General features: G+C 38.4%; 1 long non-coding RNA gene across 1 annotated transcript; it reads left to right on the top strand.

The window, feature by feature from the left end:
• The first annotated feature begins 1064 nt into the window (after window positions 1-1064).
• On the top strand, window positions 1065-7474 carry LOC311249489. The gene is made up of 3 exons (XR_014621193.1): window positions 1065-1351; window positions 1700-1853; window positions 7112-7474. It is a non-coding gene; the product is annotated as an uncharacterized lncRNA (long non-coding RNA).
• The last annotated feature ends 1980 nt before the right edge of the window (window positions 7475-9454 follow it).

The following is a 9454-nucleotide window of genomic DNA, read 5'->3' as shown; positions in this document are numbered from 1 at the left end:
TGATGCTGGAGGGGTAACTTTAGTGTCAAACTTAGAAGTGTAGGGCCACTGTCCAGGCTGCTGTAGCTGATGTGTTGGGAGAGTAGGCTGCATTTGAAGCAATGCCAGATTTTCCCTTCTACAATAGATGTGTTCTCAACTGTCACTGATCATACTAAAGTTTTCTTTTTATAAAAAAACACTCATTTGAAAGACTAAGACCGATGTCTCAATACTTAATAACTTCCCTATCCTGCATGTAGTGTCCAACCACCAGGGCATTGGTTCCTATGTAAGACGTAAATCTTGCATCACAAATATTAAGTTAGATTTTTAGAAAACAAGTTCAGTAACCTCAAACTGCTAAACATTGTCATTTTGTACATTAAGGATTCACTGCAACAAAATGAAGAAACATGTTACCTAGTGCAACTGTGTGGTTGATGTTCTTAATAGGTTTTAGGCAACAGTAGAGAATTATATCAAAAAGGAGCTCTGCAAGGTTGAGGAGAACTGCATAATTGATGGTAATTGGTGTGCATTGTACATGGAATCTCATCATGACGAACCAACAGAGTCATTTGATCCATCTTTAATATAAAAATATTGTTTAGTATAGGAAAAGTAAATACAAGATACCAGACCCTCTTTGTGTTTTTGCATCTTAGCCCATCCCCCACTGTAAGATGGACAGATTCAATATCTGCTTCAGGGGAGGCCAGGGATGATTTATTGTCAAATAAAACAAATTGGTCATTGCTTAATGTCAGCTGATGATCAACCAACTGTTTAAATAAAATATGGTAGATGCCTGTATGTGGCCACATAGGTAGTTTTGTTATAATGTTGTACCTGCCTTCTCTATGTATAGATATGAATGTGAATCCTGGTTGTGTGGATACACTGTGTTGTTACATACATGTCCATTTAAAGTACGCCAAAAATATTCATAGAAATGCTGTCTTGAAAGGTACGGAAATCTGGCTCCCCATAGACTGGAAAGGGCTGAGCATTTGATTTTCTTTTTTTTTTTCCTTTTTCAGGTGACAAATAATATTGTTTTACAGGCTCATATTTGTTATTGTAAAACAAGCCATATACATGATAAGCTAGAGGAAAAACACATACTTCAATGACTGAATAGGCTGATTACCGATGACTGCCAAAACAACATATCACTGTTGAGGTGAAAAACAGTAGAAACTGAAAACAAACTACAGTTCCCATGATGCTCCACTAGCTCAGCGAGCAGGCTGCTCATTACTCCTGAAGTGGGAACACCTTGAGCCACTGCATGCATCTCAGCAGGGCGACAGAGGAGCAGGGTTCAGCTCTTGGTTCTGCTCAACTGCTTCTGCTTCAGACGCCACTGGTAACAAAGACTTTCATTTTGATATTTATACTGGATTTTGCTGCTGATAGTCATTTATAGTTAAGTATAATTGATGATCTCAGGCAGCATATCAGTTTGGGTTTTCTTACGTGTCTAATTTGCAGCCATGTTAAATTGAAAAATTATTTGATGATTGTGTGTTAATTAAGCACAAATGCTGCTGATAGAAGTTTACAAATTCTTCATTCACTTTTGATTAAGAGACAGAATTTTGGTTAATTTTTGAGAGTACACTGTAAAATATGCGTTAAACATAACAGTGGAACTGTTTAGAGTTTGTTGGTTTGAAAATACTACTTTGTATAATTTGTCCTTTGCTCTTTGAAGGTTTTCAACCTGATAACCAACCAACCAACTGCTGAAAAAAAAAAAAAACAGTACCAAGTCATTTTCAAGTTGGGCTGGAGTTGAACAAAACTGATAACTTGACAATCACCGTTCCCAAAACAACAAGACTGTTGCAGCCTACCGGACCTTCATTGTACGTGTACAGTTTGGTTAGGTTTAGGCATTAAAACTATTTAGTCATGTGAAGGAAAACATTGTGGTTTAAATTCAAATAATTGTTACATTATGTACATAACTTAAGTAACGTTATGTATATGACGAGAATAATCTACATTTATAAGTAAAATTCACTCAATGTTGACTTTTTGGTTTCGTACTGGACACAAACAGCAGTCTCCTGAATGAAAGTCCTGACTTTGTTATTCACCATCCACCCAAACCTCCTCCCTCTGTGGACTTTGTCACTCTTTATATTTCTTCAAATGACTTCCTCCTTTGCTGCTGTAATAATTACTACAGCTACTAGAGATTGCTGTCAAACAATTAACATTAGCACAAGGCATTTTTCTTCCTTGGTAAAACCTATGGTACCCTCAGTGCAACATGACCCCCATCTTTCAGATTGAAGAAACTGGAGTGTAATACTATTAGGGTATAGTATGTTATGGTTTGAACCGGGTATAGTATGTTATAGTATGTTATGGTATGAACCAGATATAATAGTCAGACCCAAAAGCGGACACCAAGACTGGGAGATAGTTAAAGGAATTTATTGTAAATGCAGAATAGATAAGTAGTTGAGGAGGCTCTGGCTCGGGCTCAGGTAGATGGCACAGCAGGTGGTTAATGCTGGTGGCTCGGTAATTGTGGTGGTGGAGACTCAGTGGCATTGGCTGAGATAGAGGTGCAGTCTCAGGGGGGTATAACAGCGAGGATCCACTGTTGAGTGCAGGCAGGTTGCAGAGTTGCTGGAGGCTGGCAGATACGGTGGCCAGGGAGCTGGAAGCTGTGAGGTTGTCTCACTGGAGAGGTTGAGGAGAGACGATGTTAACGAGGTAACAAAGTAGCACAAGAGACAAGTTTCACTGTAGCAAGCAAAAAAGAGGCCAAGTACCACATCAGAGAGACAAAATAATATGGCAGCGAGTAAAGGGAAGACGAGGGTATTTAAACTGCCGCTGATGATCAGATGTGCTGCAGGTGTGTGATAGTGGGAAGCTCCAGCCAGCAGGAAAGCCACGCCCAGCCTCTGCAGAGTACATCTGAGAACAGAAAAGAGCAGAAACACACAAAACAGCCACACCAAAAGTCCCAATCATGACATAATATCTCCTGGTGCTTGCTACATAGGTTGGGAAAGGTCACTTCTTTCTAACTCCACGTCCCCAGATGTTTTAACATGCCCCCATCTACTTCAGTTGTTTAAGAGAAGTAAAAACATCACCCGTCTTTCCATCGGTATGTGGGTGAGTTGATAATGACTGAATTTTCCTCTTTGTGTGGACTGTTCCTTGAATTTAGTAGCAGATGGGAATATCAGTAATTAAGGTATCACATCATAAACTAGAGTCAAATTTTGATCTGATGATGGTGCTGGATAAAAGGTTAAGGGATCACCAATGTTAGGTTACAATTTTATTCAAAAACATCAGATGTAGACGTATCTAATATAGCTGTTACAATGGGTTTTAACATAGTAGACTTTCCATACCCAGTAATAAAACACATACAACATAGCAGTAGCACTGGCTTGATATAGACTTACAGACCCAGGAATTATACAGATGTCATTTTGCACATATGTATGGACAATAAGCAGTACATATTTCTAATGAAAACCAGATTTATTTCCACATTTACAGGATGTGTGGTTCCCAGCATTTCTGTTTGTGTTAGATGTGTGGAGGGGGAGAGGGGTGTTTCTGAGTACTGTGGTAGCTAGTCTACCTTTATCCCACCTCCAGCCTCCCTCTCAGTAATTAGTGTTGTGTCAGCCTGGTAAGTGGTATTAATGGGACAGCATTATTAGAGTTAAGAAGCAGCTGCACTGCACTGGGACAGCAGAGGAGCCCAGCTGACTCTGTCTTTTTACTCTTATATTTTCTCTTTTGTTTTATCCTCCCTCATCTCTTTCCCCCAGGCTTCCCCTCTCTCTCCACCTTTTGTTTTTGCTCATCTTATTCTTTCTACATTCATCCAATATTCCGGTTCTACTTGTCCGCAGAATAATATGTTCATTCATTCATTACTTTCACACCTCTAACAGCTCACTAACACCCTTCAGCAACGTTTCTTCCTGCTTCTCTTAATCCTCCTTCACTTTCTACCCTCCAGTTTTCCCCCACCATTCAAACAGCTGTTTTCACACACGCACACATGCGCATGCACACACACACACGCGCGCACTAACGCACACACACCCCTGTTGTCTCATTACAAGGGAGCACATCCATTTTGTCTGAGCATGAATATCTAATTGGCTTGCCTTCTCAATTCACCCAATTCATCATGTTATATTGGGCTGTTAGTGGTAACCAATATGCCAGCCTCCATCAGCCCTATATAACCATTAGTGCTTCAGCCAGAGTTGTCATGTAGCATCATTGGAGGTGGTGAATTATCACAGTGAGAGCTTTGGTTTTCCAGGCTTTAATCGCAAGCCAAATAGATAAGGATTCAATCTTATCAGCAAAATCTGAGCAAATTCCTACAAACAATAAATCAGTGGTGCGGTCGACAGTAACCAGCCACTGCTTCTGATGTCCATTTTAAGCCAAATAAATTGAAAACATCATGCAGTCTCAATCCTGACGTGCATTTAACAGGTTGGGTTAGACTGATCATAGTCTATGATGTCCATGTAGAATGTCATGAAGTTAGAGTACAAATTTATAGTTCATTCATACTACTTTCTTTTTTTAAAATAACCCTTAACCTTAACAAATGCAACCATATACAGAATGCACTTCTGCATCTCTTCCGGGGGTATCATGAGGTGTCTCTTGGCCGGTAGTGGTATATAAACATGACAGTTTGTTTGGGTCTGCATTGCTCAGGGTCACCTTGCATTTGGACTTGTTCAGAATACCTCCATGTGGGGGCTTGGTATGGGAATCGTGATCCAGAACCATTAAGAAATGGTTACAACCATATGTCTCCGAGGTTATCAATTCAGTCTAAACTGCTGAGAACTTGCAACAAAAAGGAGTTGTGGCAGGGAGGAAAAAATTGTCCAAAGCATGTCTTCATTTCTCATTGAAAGAGAAAACAGTATTAGTTGTAATGTCTGTACAATTGTAAATTCAACTAGTCAATACTAGTAATATGCTGATAGATCTTTTTGCCATCTATTTGACACCATGCACGAGTGGTACTGCTTCCCAATTGAGAAGCACATCCATTACCGTGGGTAAATATCCAATGCAACCCAATCGCCAGAAAAAATGTTGGCAAAGTGTGTTTCTGCAAAAACCACAAATAAGTTAAAACTTAAAAATTTTTTAGGTTCAATTTTCTATTTCTCTCTTGTCACAACACATGCTCTGGTTAGGTTATGGCACACTTTGTAATGGTTAGGAAAACATCTTGTTTTGGCTTAAAATACCTGGTTCGGTTGCCACAAACGCGGCTGGAAACTATCTCCTTAAAAATAGCCACTGGTGTCACCTTACAAATGTTGTAACACAGTGGTCCCTTGTCAAATACTGTATATCTTGTGGTTTCACACTTGTTAAAACACAGTCTGTGGTCATCAGTTTGGCAGCCTTGTTGCCTGCAACTCTACCATCACCCCTGCCACCTCCCAACATGAATGTCAGGTCATGAACATTAATGTGAATGTGTAATGACATGTTGAAATGTGTACCTGTAATAGGCTACATATCTGTGGTTTGCAGAAACGTGAACTGCAAACACATCCTGGCTACTGGGCTCTCCAAAACTGAAAATGAATGCTGTGCGTATATTCTCTAATTTCATCCATTTTGGATGATGACAGACAGACTGTGGAATGAGGAATCAGAAAGGGAAATGATAAAGTTTTGGACTGATTAGCAGAATCAATAACGGCATTGGTGTTAGTAAAATCTTATCAATACCCATCTGTAATGGGGGCCTCACAGAGGCCTCCTGATCAGATACTCAAGCCACTTCATCAGACTTCCTATAACCTGAAAGGAGCAGCAGTTCTACCTGTAACTTCTGTCTGATGTGTGAACTTCTCAACCTGTCCCTAACTGTGAACCCTGCTTTGCCATCAGGGTCACCCTTCTCTTCACCTCAAATAGAAGTCTGAGAACTCAAATTCTGCCTGCAAAGATCAGTGGATTGAATTGGTGGATGAATTTTATTTCATTACATATGCCGTTCTAGGTCTCTCAGTATCATATGACTGGATATTTATATCAAATCCAAGGCTGACAGAACCAGCATCAGCTTGTTGTGTACTCGGATTGATTAGACATTAGTATCAGTAAGTTTGAGTCTTCTGTTGACTTGGTATACCAGTGCATACCTCTTGATGTATCAACATTTATTATGTTGTTTTTGATGTTGTTTTCGTTGTTGTTTGTTTATTGTTTGTTTTTATCTAATATCCTAAACATAGGCAACTAAATCACTTGCTTTAGGTTAGATCACAGTTATGTCAAATAAACAATTCATAAGGTATGATTATGGTTAGGCTAGTAAACCTTTGGTCAAGGTTAGGGGAAAAAATGGACAGGCCCACTGATGGACAGGATATAAACTCTGGCTTCCTGCATTTAAAATTACAAAACTACTATTAGTACAATTTTGGTGAAACATTGAGTTATGACTGAAATTTAACTTTAAATCATCTGTTTTATCTTGTGATGAATTGTCTAAGGTCAGTCTTGCTCTATCTGAAAGCAGAGAAAACAATGTAAAATTGAAACAACAGCAAAATAAAACCAAAAAACAAGATTTGATTGTTTTTATTCCTATTAAGAAGGTACTAGACTACATTCTGTGAAAACACATAGCTAATTCTACAAAAAATTACATACATTTTAAAATTGAAATAAATGTCAAACCATCTCAATTGTTAAACTTGAATTTTTCTTAACTTAACTAATTTGACTTCTTAAACATGGAAACAAAAGAACAATCAAATACAGATATCATGGAATTATACGATTATAATTAAATAAGATAACAAATTTTCTCAAGAAGAAGCCGTTAAGATTGCAGTTACTGAACTTTCCCTTTGTACTACCTACTGTATATATCTGTGTAAGGTAGAACAAAGGGAGAGTGCAGTACCTGCAAGTCTGGGGTCATAGTTCAAATAATTGATCATGATTTTTAAGCTGTGAAAGTTATTTAAAGAATACATGTTTAATAAGCAAATAACTGCTGTTGTATCCATAACACATTTGGCTGGATAGTCATAAAACTTGAAGTAATTGTGAATGTATTTTGCCTTTGTAGGGCCGGCCACTACCTTGACATCCATACCCACACTTCCTGTCTTGATTCATAAGAAGGTAGTGAAACTGGTTCTCTCCATCCTGGAGGAGCAGAGGATATACCGCTCCCTCTGTTGGCACTGAACATTTGCAAAGTGTATTCGATTAAACTGCCCAATATGAATGTAATTCCAAGGGATACAGAGCATAGCGGTACTGCAATATGTTCCTTTTTTTCCTGTCCAAACTGCCTGGTTTGCACTGGTATACAAAGTGGTGTTGTGGACGTCAGTATGAAAATGCTTGATCCTGAATAAAGGTTAAAAGCAAACCCCTCCTGCTGGAATGGAACCTTTGACCTTGCTGGTGTTTCTTGCACTGTACAGTGCGACATCTTGTAGAAATGAAAGTGGAGGTTTGGGCATGACGCCTGATAACACAATGCTGCTGGACTCACCATTCCCCACTGTTATTGGATGTGATAGATATCAATATGAGCAGATAGGATCAGTCATTTCACCGGCCATACAGATGAAAGCACTGCAAAGAGCAGTCACTTATGACTGTTTTATTACATACCGTGGAAAATAATTCATAAAAGCGCCCTATGTCTGTGTTTCAGATCAAGGCTTTCTGCCATCCAAACCATCCAATATTGTTTGTGAAAGCCAATATTTAAATAGTGCATGTGTGCAATAAATCCAGCAGCGTGTGGAGTAATATTAATAATAATTGTGCCTCATTTCTTCAGCGTCTCGCACTTTTTTTCCCAGACACATTTGCCTCCCCCATGTGTTATTTCTTCTGGGGAGAAAAGGAAAATCACCGAGTTTAAAAGTGAGTAAAAGTGTCTCTTTTCTGTGCCACAGCCTCATGCATGCCTGTTAATTTACCGTGCGGGGAAACATTATGGGGCCATTAGAGGCTCTTAAATTGGATTCAAGCAGGAAAGTCATTATCATCCACATAAGGAAGATTTCAATTGAGAGTGCTTCATCTGATATTTGATATAACTACCATATTAGAGAGAAATGTTGGATTGGATTCTCTGGCAAAGATAATTCTCTGCAGCGTTGCTGGATTAACTTTATTTCACTTTAATAACAGTTGCGGATTCATTCATATCTTATTTCCCTGCTGAAAATGTGCTTATATATTTTTGTCCTTTAAGCAAAGAAATCATTGTAGCTCAATAATGCCTTTGGATTTCACTGCAGCAATCACACTATGTTATCCTACGACTTTAGTATTCCATCCATTCTATTTCCTCTTCTATACATGTTTTGGTCTGCTTCTTCTACTAATAGATTATTTGTCCCATGGTGGCTATTACTTTTCTTATCAATATCTGTTACAGTTATTGAGACATTCATTTTTTTAGGACATTTTTTTGAATGGCTATTTACCGGAGTTGCAAAAAATACACCTATATCTCATCATCATAAATTAATCACTATCAAAATACCTTTATATTTTGATCATATGAGCATTTAAAAAAAAAAAGATTTAGATCATTATGTTTGTGTTTTTATTTAGTAAATTTTGATGAAAAAACATTAATTGTTATAGACCTCACCACACTTGAAGATACTTGATGTAGGCACTGATGGACCACTTCTATTGCAGAGCGGGTTGCATTATTATATTATTATTATGGTGTTGTTCCTGGAACATCATAATTAATGTTGCTTTAGGGCCATCATTGCAACTAACCAATCACGTTTTTGTAATGTTACAGCTTTGCAACTCAGGGGAAAAGACTGTAAAAATACACACATGGGAGTTATCCTTTCAAACACGTGTTTAATCAGTATTCACCCAAACATCTTTTCCTTAACCTGACCAAATTTTTTTGTTCCCTAAACCTAACCAAACAGCAACAGAAAACTAAAAAGAAATGGAAATAATAATGGAACTTAGTGTAAAAATAATAAGTTGAACAGAGTGATAACAATCAATAATGATACGTACCCCTGTCTTCTAGATGAGAGCCCTGTAGCCACAGACCCATGAAGCCACAACGGCTTGCTCAACATACTTTGTCGTGTTGTCATAATTAGAATTGGTGGTCCTGGAGCAACATTGATTATGATGTTTTAGGAACAATGCCAAGACTGCGATGTCAGATAGACAGCAACATTTGCATCACTTTAACTGGTACAATTCTGTGAGTTTGCATTTCAAAGTTCCTGGACCATATTGCGCTGTGTGTTTTTGCCTCCACTCTGTTGCTGTGAGAGCATTACATCCATGTTTTATGTTGCAGCCATAACTGATGGAGTGACATGTGGTAGTGTCTGGCTCTGTATTGATGTTCCTGCAGAGCCTGTGTTATAATATAGGTGCAGGTAGGGGTTAGGCGTCT

This window comes from Pagrus pagrus (assembly GCF_965226575.1).
Source record: "Pagrus pagrus genome assembly, chromosome: 20".
Taxonomy (NCBI): domain Eukaryota; kingdom Metazoa; phylum Chordata; class Actinopteri; order Spariformes; family Sparidae; genus Pagrus; species Pagrus pagrus.
Note: the sequence above shows the minus strand (reverse complement) of the source record. Positions and strands in the feature narration are given on the sequence as shown.